This window comes from Carassius carassius, chromosome 40, assembly GCF_963082965.1.
Source record: "Carassius carassius chromosome 40, fCarCar2.1, whole genome shotgun sequence".
Classification (NCBI taxonomy): domain Eukaryota; kingdom Metazoa; phylum Chordata; class Actinopteri; order Cypriniformes; family Cyprinidae; genus Carassius; species Carassius carassius.
The window spans coordinates 26,696,798-26,710,419 of record NC_081794.1 but is presented as its reverse complement, the minus strand read 5'-3'; positions in this window follow the sequence as shown (position 1 = coordinate 26,710,419).

Genomic DNA, 13,622 nt, shown 5'->3' with positions numbered 1-13,622 from the left:
TACTTGTTCATCAAGTGGAAAAATACATCAGCGACGTGTCCCATCCTTGTTTTGATGTTCCGTCACCTTTGTTCTTGAGATGATGAGGTTAAGTTTTGGAGAGGAACTCTCCACGCTCTGCCTTCAGTCTTTCCATTTGTATTTCATTTTGATTTTGTGACAGAACGATGCATCGAGGGCATTGTTAGGGTATGGGGGATTCGCAGAAAGGAACTAAATATATTTTTTGTTTTCATAATTAATTTAAAGTTTCGATGCAAGTTTGTCATGAATAAAGGAGAAGAAATGGCAAAGTGATTCCGGTGTTTTTGAGAGCGAAGGCTGGAAAATGAAAGCTTTGTGGCGGAGAAGGGCTGAATAATTCATGCTTTGACAAGACAATGACATTATATTGTCCCACATTTCTTTTAAAGGAGCAAAACTGTATGCATGTGAAACAGCCTTAGCTGGATACATCTTTCAGTGGAGACAGAATCACGCAGAAGACTAAGGCCTTCACATAGCCACAGCAACACAAGTCAAGGTCACAAAGTCAGAATGATTGATTAAATGACATTCCAGAGCCAAACCATTAATCGGAAGTCATTCCAGATGCATTGAATAATTGTAAGAAGGTGGATCTTGCTTTATCGCTACACGCTACCGGCACTAAACTCAACACTGTCACTAGAACTTCTGGGTTCGGTTTGCTTGTTTGGTATGAGAAGTGTTTTCTGAACTCAGGTCTGTGATATTTTACAGCTAAATAAAAAATAAATAAAAACAAATAAGAAAATAAAACAATATATAAAAAAAGTTATAATAAGTATTCACAATGGTGCTCACATTGATTCATTGATTTCAAAAACAGGACATTTACTTACAATATATATATATATATATATATATATATATATATATATATATATATATATATATATATATATATATATATATGTAATGTATGTAATTATTAATGTAATTATTATAATTATTAAATATAGATACACAAATATGTAATGAAAATGGTTATAGTACTAATTTTAGTTTTAGTTAACTAAAATAAACTTGATAAAAACAACCTTATCTTTTTCAGTTTCTGATTCACCTAATGTAATTTTCATGAGTTTTTGTAAGCCAGCTAATCAAATCTTACACTGAAAAAAAAGAAGAAGAAAAAAAAAAGAAAAGGGTTATAGCAGTTTTGGAAACATAAGTAGCAAAGTGCATGTCTACAGAGTGTATTTGTGATGAAGAGTTTCATTGAGTGTGTTATTGTTGAGGCCGTGTTCAGTATGCACGTCCCGGCAGTGAGGGGGGCATCTGTGCCCTGTGGACAGATTAAGAAGTGATTGTACATGAGGGAATCAGACAAGGACACCAGACCGGCAACTTTGACTCAGCAGTGACAAGAGCTCAGCGGTGTCAAACAGCCATCAGCCACGCGGCCGGACTTTGATTTAAGACGGGACGGGCGGTGTGCATGTGTGTGTGTTTGAGTGATGAGGTTAGCAGACTTTCACATGATAAAGCATGAAGGTGAGTCAGGAGGGCGCCTGGAAGCCCAAGCATCCCCCATCACATCTTTACCTCTGTTTTTTAAGAGTTTTAAGCAAAAGTCCCAGCGGCCGTAAAGTCCAGACCCATAAGGAAGAGACGCCGAGACCCTGTGGATGCAGAACAACCACAACGCATCTTTAATGCAAATACCAAATGTCAAACCCTGGCATTTGACAAAGATCTCTAAACATAATGTGAAACCAGTAGGTTTTGCTCTAAAGATAAATGCAACAATAATAGAACTCGAATGCAGATTTTAAAATACATACAGTAGCTCTCTAAATTTTGATTAGATGAGCCACAAGAAGTAAAACAGCACAAACTGAATGCCACATTAATATGCCAAGTCATCTACATTAACATTAATCCATCCATCCATCCAATACATATTATATATATATGATATATAAAGTATATCATATAAAATTTTTATTATTGTTTATAAATTAAATATGAAATTCGAATTATATAAAGGCAACTGCTTATTAAACATTGGTGTCTTTTACCATATTGCATTTGCCATTATTTTATAAAATGATTGACAATTTCTTAATCTTCACTTACCAATGTTGAATTCAGATAAATAATATGTAAATATTCTATACTATAAGTTTTGCATAATACTTACGGTGAAGATTGCATAGATTGTGTTGCAAGCAATTTTAGAGGACAGTATTTTTTTCGTTTTGTTTAAGGTAATTTCTGCACCATTAGCATCAAATGAAATTACAAAAATAAAATCTCATTTCCAAAAAGCTTTCTCAAACATTTCCTGTCACTGGTTACAGATGAACACAACTTGTTAAACTGACAGCAGTGAACTTGCATCTTTGAAAACAGCAATACAAATGATGCATTTATGATGATATAAGCTAGTATTTGGTAAAAAAAAAAAAAAATAGGATTCATCTTCACATTTATAGTTCATGGACTTGTGTGTGCAAAAATAGGACATAATCTATGGGAAATTTGGGGTTTCTTAAATGTTTTTATGGTGCCACAGTGTACACATTGTGGTGAAATCAATCTAAAATGGTTTACTTACAGTCGTCTCTGCATACAAAGTTTGTATATGAAAATTTATTTGCCTTTTCAAAAGTTACACTATTGTACCTTATTTACCCCTAAAGGTTGCATATTAGTACCTTAAATATTAGTACTCCAGTGACAGATTTTGTACCTTTTTGAAAATAAAAATAAAAATTCTCAATCAGTCTAATATTGCATTTCAGATGTCATGACTGTGTTGTATCAAACACACATGCTCGCTGCCCGCCAGCGTCCCCCTGCTAAGCTCATTCTAGTCTAATTAATTTGCACTTATTAGCTAAATATGCTTTTGAAGGGCCAGTCACTGTGTTGTGACACTATTTGCCCAGTGGAGCTCCTGTAATAAAGTGTACAAATTCACCAGATAATTGTGCGCTGATACTGGTGGTGCACCTCAAGTGCGTACACTTGAACCCACAGGCGCTCCAGGCCCTGGCACCCGTGTGTGTGTGTGTGTGTGAGTGATGGGGGTTGGTCTGTGCATTATTCATCTCCACTGCTGAGTTTGAGGGTGGCGTTGGGGGAACGGCGTCCCTCCCCGACTGCGTCTGAGCTCAAGGAGAGACAGAAAATTAACAGGCCAGACCTGTTCACATGAACTAATAGCTCAAAGCCACTCTCAAAGACAGATAAATAGATATTTAAATTGCATTTACTTTGGAAATTCAACTGAGATAGTTTTCATTAGACATGTAATCACCGGCTGAATGCAAACGGAGTGATGTCGCCTTGCTTAAGATGGAAGAAATAAAACCTGATTCGTACTTTGCTCTTAAGTCTAATGACATGTTCCTGCCATACTGATGTTACTATTAAAATGATAATTTAAGGTGACAGGTTTAAGTAATAATCAAATCTGCACTCAGATATATAAAATGAAAGCTGTCAGTAAAAAGAACACAGCAGATAAAGCTGGAAAAATATCCTTATTAACCTGAAACACTTACATGGGTCAAAACACTCATCTTTGCCTATATTTGTCTTCTCAATTCACATTCAGACGTTCCTGAATAAAAGTGTCTTTGATTTATTTTTATTTTTTTAATATATATTTTTTATATTAGATTAAATATTAGAAAACAATCTTTTTTTAGAATTAAAAACTAAAATGAATATCAAATGTTGTAAAATATGGAACATAAATGGCATACTGATATAAAGTTTAAAAAGTAACAAAAATAAATAAATAAATAATAAATTAAATTAAATGAATATACTTACAAAATAATTTCAAAATCGTAAAACCTTTTTTTTCAGGTATAGAAATATATATATATATATATATATATATATATATATAGAAAATATATAGAAAATATAAGCATTACTTAAGTTTTTTAACTAACTAAATAAATACACAAAGGTTGGAAAAAATATGGAATAGAAAAAAATAATAATAAAAAGGAATATAAATATTAGAAAACTTATAAATAAATAAATAAATAATGCAAAAAAGGTGGAATTGAAATGGATAAAAGACATAAAAAGAGATAAACAGTAGAAAACAAGCATAAAACAAACAAATAAATAAATGTTGCAAAAATATGGAATAGAAATAAAAAATATATAAAAATGGATATACATATTAGAAAAACGTAAGCATTAAATAAAGCAAAAAAATGTGGATTAGAAATTGATAAAAGAGATAAAAAGAGATATAAATATTAGAAAACTTAAGCATAAAACAAACAAACAAATAATATAATGCAAAAATATGGAATATAAATCGACAAAAAATTAGAAAAAAAAACTTAAACATTAAATAAATAAATACATTTTGTAAAAAATGCATGCAATTCTGTCCATGTGTTGTAATTTGCAAGAAATCAAAGTAACAAAACAGATATAAATAGTAGACAAATAATGAAAGAAAATAAATGAACATACAGAAAGATAGAAGAGTTGTCAGTTGCTTTTGTTTGTCAAAAACAGCGGGCAAAGCAAAACTCCTCACAATACAAGAGTAACCGCTCCCAATGGCAGAAGAAACAGAGAAACGAAACATCTCCCTCCTCCTTTGATTCGTCCCTTGCCATTTTTGCGGATCGGTTTGCCTGCGCCGCTCGCGTATGGGCCGCATTCCACCCATCCCACGGGAGCTCGCACTGTCCGTCTGAAAATCAGCCAGAATAAAAATTTCATTGGCATTCCCCTTCCTACTCCAATAAAAGCAGATACATGGACTTATCGGAGGTGGGGAGGTTCCATCCGGCACAAAGCCTCGCCTGCTAGAATCATTCTTAGGGGCCGTAAAAAGTGTGCATGTCAAACGAGCCCCAGGGACGGCCCCTCAGCTGAGGTGATCTGCAGGTTTAACAAAGTGAATTGACTGGACACGTCAGTTAATTAGGCATTTCAATACACCATTTCTCAGACAGGCTTTTCTAGGCAAGCTTCGGTACCTGAATATATTTCTTCTCTTTCAAGCTTTACGGCCGAGCTCTATATCAAAAGCTTTGCGCCGCCGAAAGACGGGGATGCTGTCTTTAACTGGGATTGACAGAGGCTCGCTTCTGAAACGCATCACCAGAATTGGAGAATAGGTAAATTTGTCAGGAGACAAAGGCCTGCCAGAGTTTGAGGCAATACGTGCTGTATATTTTTCAGATAATAAGGCATTAAATAGATCTGAACAGCTCAAAGAGGGATCTGGGCGGTTATTGCAGAAGCGCGGCAGGCAGAAATCCCTGACAATACCCTGTTCAGACAGTTTTACATTGTTTCAACACACATTTATCATCTTTCTACGTCCAAATGTGATCACTCAGTGCACTCTACAGAACATCATATATTACATTATTCCAGGAGGGCAAAGATTCCTGGGCCTGCTGAGAAATAGACCCTGGCACGTGCTCTTTTTCTCTCTTGCTCGCCGTAAATGACGACACTTTACTGCCTTCTGCCAGTTTAAACGAACAGTCTATAAATCTCAGTGGCTATGCTGCACGTGCTGCTTTACGAAAACTTGAACACAAATAATATGTGTAACAACTTGGTTTTTACATTTACTTTTTTCTGAACAAAACTGTTGTGGGTGGTTTTCAAGGTGTTCTGTTCTGCATGGTTTTAGTGCATTGCTTTTTGGTTGCTTACTGCTATAAGCAAAAAAAAAAAAAAAGGGAATATCAGAGTGTTGCTAAGATGTTCCGAAGGGTTTAGTGCAATGGTTTGCAGTTGTTAAACAGTGTAATTCAGAAAAGACCATCCTTAGGACAGAAGTGCATGTAGTCAATTGACAAATCAACGTAGAATCGGTAAAATGTGTGATCTACAGCAATGCTGCAACAGATTTTAATTCATAAAGTCAATCTGGTCAGTTATAACAAATCAGAATTTACTTATGGATGGAGTAAGCAAGCAATGTAAACTTTTTTATTTTTATTTTTATTAATCTAAGTAAAAATGTACCTCTTAAATTTGTCTCTTAAACAACTTTTCTCTGGTGATGCATAGTATCCTGAACTTCTCCAATCCTTAAATCTTCTTAAATTCCATCTCTTCCTTACAAAATCAGCCTCAAGCTTGCATTAAGATCTGGGATTTTTAACCAAAAAAAAAAAAATATGATTGTAAATCTCTCATTATGACTGATCATAAACAGGCCTCGTTGAGCTGAATTTATGCACCTCCGCTTTTTAAGTGAACACTGACAAAATTAGCCACAAATAATGATTTTCTTTTATTTTTTCACTTAAATGCTGGAAACTCAATGGGGCCTACAATCAAGTTCCAAAAATAAATACAAAGCCTGTGCTTATTAACAAAAAAATGTTGACAAAAAGACTGAATCCAGGTTTTTGGTGATACAGTAATATAGCATAATGAGAGATTTACAAGCAACTTTTAAAATGCAAGCCATTTTTGATTGGGAAAACAACAAGTGTAACAAGGTGGGGAAAGAAGTAAAAAAGTAAAAAAAAAAAAAAAAAAAAAAAAAAAAAAAGAAAAATCACATTTTGTTAAGTTGTTATTCCCAGTGTGAACATAATCAATGAGGTTTAGCCAAGATAACCAGAACACAAAGTGAGGGAAGATTCTGTCATTACACTAATGTGACCTCGGACCACAAAAGCAGTCATAAGGGTCCATTTTCTGAATAAATAATTGTTCCATTGATGTATGGTTTATAAGGATAAAACAATATTTGGCCGAAATACAACTATTAGAAAATCTGAAGGTGCAAAAAATCTAAATATTGAGAAAATCACCTTTAAGGTTGTCCAAATGAAGACCTTAGCGATACATATTAGTAATCAAAAATTAAGCTTTGATTTATTTACAAAAATATCTTTATTGAACATGATCATTGCTTTTATCCTACTGATTTAGGATCATTTTGACCCCTACAATGTATTGTTGGCTGCTGCTACAAATATAACTGTGCCACTCACGACTGGTTTTGTTGTCCAGGGTCACCAATTCACATATTTTTGATCAAATCCGAGAGCTTCCTGACCCTGCAAAGAAAGCAATGCAAGTGAAACCGGCCCAGAAATGCAGTGAGGATAAAACAGTCCAGACATCAGGTCAGGGTTCAACAGGAATTTTATGAAGCTATAAAATTACTTTTTACACACACACACACACACACACACACACACACACACACACACACACACACACACACACACACAAAAGAACAACATGGAAACAATTATTCTCTTTCTTGTTACCATCCACCTTTATTCACGAGACATGAGGGTGAGTAATTAAAAACATAATTTTTTATTTTTGGTTGAACTATCCATTTAACTCTGCAACAATCTGCCATGCTGAATCACACACAATATGAGCAGGAATGTAAACAGGGTTCATTTTTTGCTTTCTGTTGACTCTAATCTTGCTTGTTGAGCAGAAACAACCTTCACACTGAAACAGCGTTTTAGCTTGCGCTTGTGTTCCTCAACTGACAGCGACAGATGCGTCCTGGACGAACAGAACAACAGTGATGGAAATCCAACGACCGTCAACCACACATGGGGAGGAAGTGGCCTCGATATGGCCCAGTTTGGTTCCATGTCATGGCTGTTTGCCTCAGACAGAGATGGATATGGTAATGTTTGTTGAGTCGGGTGGGTTCGTGTTTATTTCTATCTTAACAAGCTGCGAGATGCAGTACGAGACCATGTTCGTGTAACTTTTGGCAGCGGTGGAGTGAGAAGGAGGTTGGCTGATAGGGCTTCCCGCTAGAGGCTTTCAGGTCTCTTTACACTGGCTTCTGAGGACTTTTCATGTTCTTATGGAAAATATCCCTTTGAAATCCCTGCGCTGCACATTTTAATCTCATTTGTGGGGGAGAGTGATGCTGAGACAGGCCTGGGGAGAGCGTGAGCGTTTCTCTAACTCTCGCGCTCCCTTCCTTTTCTTAGCATAATTTTTATTCGTCAGAAGAATCCCTAGGCTGACATCGCTGGAGTGATTTAATTGATTTTAATCATCCACCTGAGAGAGGGAATTTGCGCCCTCTGTCCTGGAAGATAAAGCCAGCGTCTTGGAGGATATCTCACTCCTCGTTAATGCTCTGCCATCTCCTGTCTTATTATGAAAGGAAACTTTTGGAAATTACAGCTAGGCATTTGCATAACTAATTGCAGGGATGTGTGCCATTTCCCCTCACAGTGGAGTTAGATCGCTTGATTTCTTTAAAACTCTTTGTGGATACAATTTAGTGTAAAATTGTTTGAGATTCATGTAGCAGCATCAGAATGTACTGTAGTGACTTGAGACGTTTGTTTAGGCCATTCATTGGTTTAACTAGTTAGAATGGTCTAGTTAGTCCTACTGGTTCTGTATGCGAACTACACCATTGTTGGGCAAAAAGTGTATTTCCCCATTGATGATCTTTCAAAAGTACCTTTGACTTCTGACTAAATATTTAGGCTAAGATTTCATTAGATATCGGTGGACTGATGTTTCACCTGATGTTAAATAAGTTCAGTTTATGGAGCATGAAATGGACATATTACACCAATATAGTTAGGTCATTGATTGGTGGTATATACAGTAGGTGATTGACTACTGGCTAACCTGATAGATTATATATATATATATATATATATAAATGTCCTTAAAATTACAACACATTTATAACAGATTTATAATACTTACAACATATTTATAATACTTTGCAAACCAAATGAATAAAACAAAACAAAACAAAACAATCTCCTAAAAATTACAAAACATTCATGACAGAGGTATCAGATTAAATATTAAACATAATTCACATTAATACTCCTGGTGTGCCACTGTTTTTTTTTTTTTTGTTTTTTTTTTTACATTGCAAACCAAATGAATGAAATAAAATATCATAAAATATCATAAAATTAAATAAATATAAAAACACATTTATAACACAAGTATCAAATTAAATAAAAATCACATTAATTAAATATAATAATACAATTTAATAATACATTTTACTTTGCAAAACAGATTGACAAATATACAAATAAAATAAAATAAAATAAAATAAAATAAAATAAAATAAAATAATCAGAATAATAAAAAAAGAATTTAAGAAAATTGTACTTAAAGCTAATTTAATACATTTCATGGGATTCGGGTATATTTTAAGGTTAACATCATCATATTGAGTGCAACAGGAAATGCACAGTAATAATAAACATTCTAACATGATATTATAAAGACTGTATTTATAAGTAAAATTTTCATTCTTATTTGAACTGATTTGAATTGAGCACAAAAACCATAATTACTGCCGCCTCACCTATTCACCTGTGAGACAGTCGCTCTCGTTCTCTGACTCTCTGTAGATTTGGTCAGACAGTATCATGCCCCATAATGAGCAGACGTCTGGTGAAGTCTGGTGTCTATCAAAGCCGCTGATAATAATTAATGCATAGAATTGATTTGAAAGTTCACTACAGATCCACAAATTCCCTTGAGCTGATACTCAGCTCACATGCTTTCACACTGATGCTGCTGAAACCTTCCCTTTCACCTCCTTCTGAGACATTTGGAAAGAATGCATTGTCCATTGATGATTGACATAAAATGTTCTATATTTTCGCTCCAGGAAAGAAGCATAGAAAGGTATATATCAGTAGTATTAAGGGACTAAAATCAATAAAATGCTAGATTTGGACTTTATATATTTAATCATTGATGAATGATTGAAACCTGTCAAGATCATGTCCAGGTTATATTTCACCTCAAAATAAAATAAATAATTTGGAAATATAGTTTTTATAATGGTAGTATTTAAGTACTGCATTTTGTTATAACTGCAGAAAACTGTAAGACTATTTTTTTTTACTCAAATATAACTTTTATTATTATTATTATTATTAGCTTTTGTGCTTTTTATTTATTGATTCATTAACTTTTTCATTTGAGGATGAAATGAGATTCAGATGATAACTGGTGCCTAAAAAAAATAAATAAATGTGGTTTATGATTTATTCTGAAACAATTTTCACTTTCCCCTCAAATTGACAGTAGATTTGATTTTAAAAAGGAATTAAAATATAAAACAGAAATAGTGTTTTTGCAAGAAGTACAGCATTTTTATTTATTTATTTAGGTGATAATTGGATGCTAAAATCATTGATAATTTAACATCAAAATTTCAAAAGGCTCATATGACTGTGACAAATATAGATTGATATTCCTCTTAAATAGTTTTGATAACAGCTGATGCCCAAATGACTATAAAGGCCTTTTTTAGGACACAAAAACCATTCTCTTTCAAAAGGGTCTTTGGCCTAAAACATCTCTTCTCAGTGAAGTGATTTGCCCCTATTTGCATGAGCCATCTTATGAGTTTAGAAAGTTATTAATAATTTCTCAATGATTCCAATACATATAATTAAAGATGAAGTTTGTTTACATTCATAAATTATAAATGTGCTTTAGCTACTGTAAATCCTATAATGGTCTGCAGCTTTAAGGATATGACATGAATGAATGCTTAAACCAAATATAAATATGTTTTAGACAAATAATTATTCACATTTGAGATAAAAAATGCATAGCCACATTCAAATCAAATAATCAAATGAGATATTTGAGGTTGAAATCAATGGTTCTCTCCTTTAATATCAGCCATGTGCGCAAATGGCTATGTGCCTCAATAAACACTAAAATTATTCCGGCATTCCTGATCGCTTAAGGATGAATGTTCGCGAAATGACGCGCTCCTCAGAAAGTTCCAATTTCATTTCTCTTCTCCCTTTAGATTTCCAGTGCAATTTGTTTTATAAAGGAATCTGGAGGAAAAGCAAATGGAATGCAAAACCAAGCTGTAACAAGCCATTAGTTTGAAAATGGGATGGTGAATATTATAGTACACAAGAATAGCAAAACATGCTGAAAAAAAAAAAAAAACCCTGCCTGGGGAAGATATTTAATTATGTAGTTTACTAATATTTAATTTATTGGCTTCGCAAGGGAACCAAACATTTAGCAGCTGCATTTTTAGATCAGAAATAGAAAAATACAGTGATTAATGTTTCCTCAGACTGACCACAAAGTATTTCAAATGCTCTAAAGCCGAACTCAACCACACTTCCCAGAGAATATATACACTATGCTTAGCCAACACTCAGACTTTCCTTTGATATTCTTGTTGTGCAATTGCATATGAATTATAATGGCAATTTTAAAGGAAAAACATCAAGCCTCTCAATCATTTCTTCATCAGCCTTCATCATGAATTCTTTCTTCACCTCTATTCTGGTGTGTAACACTCACTTTTTCATGTTTCATGCTGTTTTAAATGCAGACTCAGGGTTAATATAAAGCATTCATTTTGCTGTGTTCAATTTTAAAGACCTCAAATGGATGCTCACCTGGGTTAAATTTACTTTCCTTCACATGTTCACCCCTCTATCCGTGATGATATTCTCACAGTGTCCAGCTGTTTAACTGGCTTTGCTTTAGATCTATCAGATCCATCTATCTGGAGGAAACGTCGTAGAAACACTAACTTTGCATTATGCATCTGCACTGGGGAAAGAGTGGCCCTCTTGCCCTGAGATCTCTTTGTCACCATCTCTCTCTCCCTCTTTCTTCATACTGGTCATCTTGCTTCATGCTGCTTCCCGTTAGACCAAATTAGCTTTGTAAATAGCCTACCTTTTTTTATCCTCTCGTATGAAAATATGCTGGTATGTATTACTCACTGTGCTGAGTAAACAGCAAATGTTGCTTTGTTTTGATTTTCTTGTGCAATCTAAATTGCAAAAACACAATCAGCTGTTTGTAGGGAGGGTGTTTAATCTTTGAGTTTAATGATTTGAGGGAGTGCACATCAGAAGAATTATTTTATCGCTTCCCAAAGGGCTTTTCTTTCTCTTTTTCTTTTTCCCCCTTCTCTCCATCTCTTTTCCAAGGTATGCAGCAACATATACTGCAATTTAAAAGGAGTCGTTGCATTAATATAATGATATATATATATATATATATATATATATATATATATATATATATATATATATATATATATATATATATATATATATATAAAATCACAGAATATAAAAATGTAAAAGATAATTAAGACTTTTTAATTGTCAATTGTGAGTTTATGTTTTACAATATGAATAGTTTTTTCTCTTAATTGCAAGTTTGTATCTTGTAAATGTACATTTATTTCACAGTTTTGCAAAAAAACAAGTCAAAACTGTGAGACATAAACTAAGAATTAGAAGAAAATTTTTAAAAATAAAAAAGATAAAGATATAAAATCTTGTTATTACCTTTTATTTTTTTCCCTTATTTCCCTATTATTATTATTATTATTATTATTATTATTATTATTATTTTAACATCTGGTGGCAGAAACCGGCTTCCATGCTGTTCAGTACAGAAAAATATTAATGAAAGTAATTTAATAGTAATTAAAAATTTACTATTTCACTTAAAGGAAGAAAAGCGATACAAAATATAAACTATGTCATGCTTTGAAGTGCCTCCAAAGCAATATTTGCTAATTAAATGTTATTTGCAAATATATGGTAGATAGGTAGGTTCAGTAGATGGATGGATAGATAGATAGATAGATAGATAGATAGATAGATAGATAGATAGATAGATAGATAGATAGATAGATAGATAGATAGATAGATAGATAGATAGATACTTATAAAGCATACTTATAAATACTCTTCTCTGTAGAGAAATAGTATTCATGCTGACAGATGATGTAGTTAGAGAGCATGTTAACCAGCTGATATTTGGTCTACAGCAGATCTGAATTCTTTGTGAAATCTATCCCAGCCTTCCTTTGATATTTTAACATCTAGCATGCAGGACGGAGAACGGCTGAGATATGAACACAGATTCATAAGGCCTTCACCCCAGTACTGATGTGAATTTCTCATCCCAGCTGCAGGGGAAATGACATCAGCACCCGGAGCGCCTGGGGAAAGAGGAGCGGTAGAGCTCAACGGGAGCGTGTTTGAGAGAGAGCCACTCATCTACAGCACTACAGCACCGAAGCACTGCTGGAGAAACACCGATGGAGATGTCCTGTCTCTAGTGAAATATACTCTACAGCTCATTCCTGCAGGATATACAGTACTTGCACCATTTTCCTGACGTGCTTGATTTTTTACATATAAAGAAAAGTCTAGCTGCCATTCGTGTCTATGAGAGCCATAAGAAAATTAATATCTATGTCTATTAATGTCTATGTTCATGTAGGAACCTTAATAAAATAAGAGGTGTTTCCAGAACTAACATATTTACTCATACTATTTTTTACTGTACTCTGTGCAGTATATGAACTTTCAGTACTGACATGAAATGAAATGGGATGAAATACCTGACCTATCACAAAACATACAACAAAACACTGCGTGAATTGTTGTTTCCTATAATTCAATGCATTGCCTTGACTTGAGCTTCCGTATATCAAATGAATCAGAATTAATCACAGCTTATAGTAAACAATGCTATTTTAACTCTTATTCAATCAAACTGACAAAAATATTTTAAATAAATAATAAAATGGTGGGTTTTATTGTTAACTAAAACATTTATTTCAGCTACTTGTGAAGGCAACATTA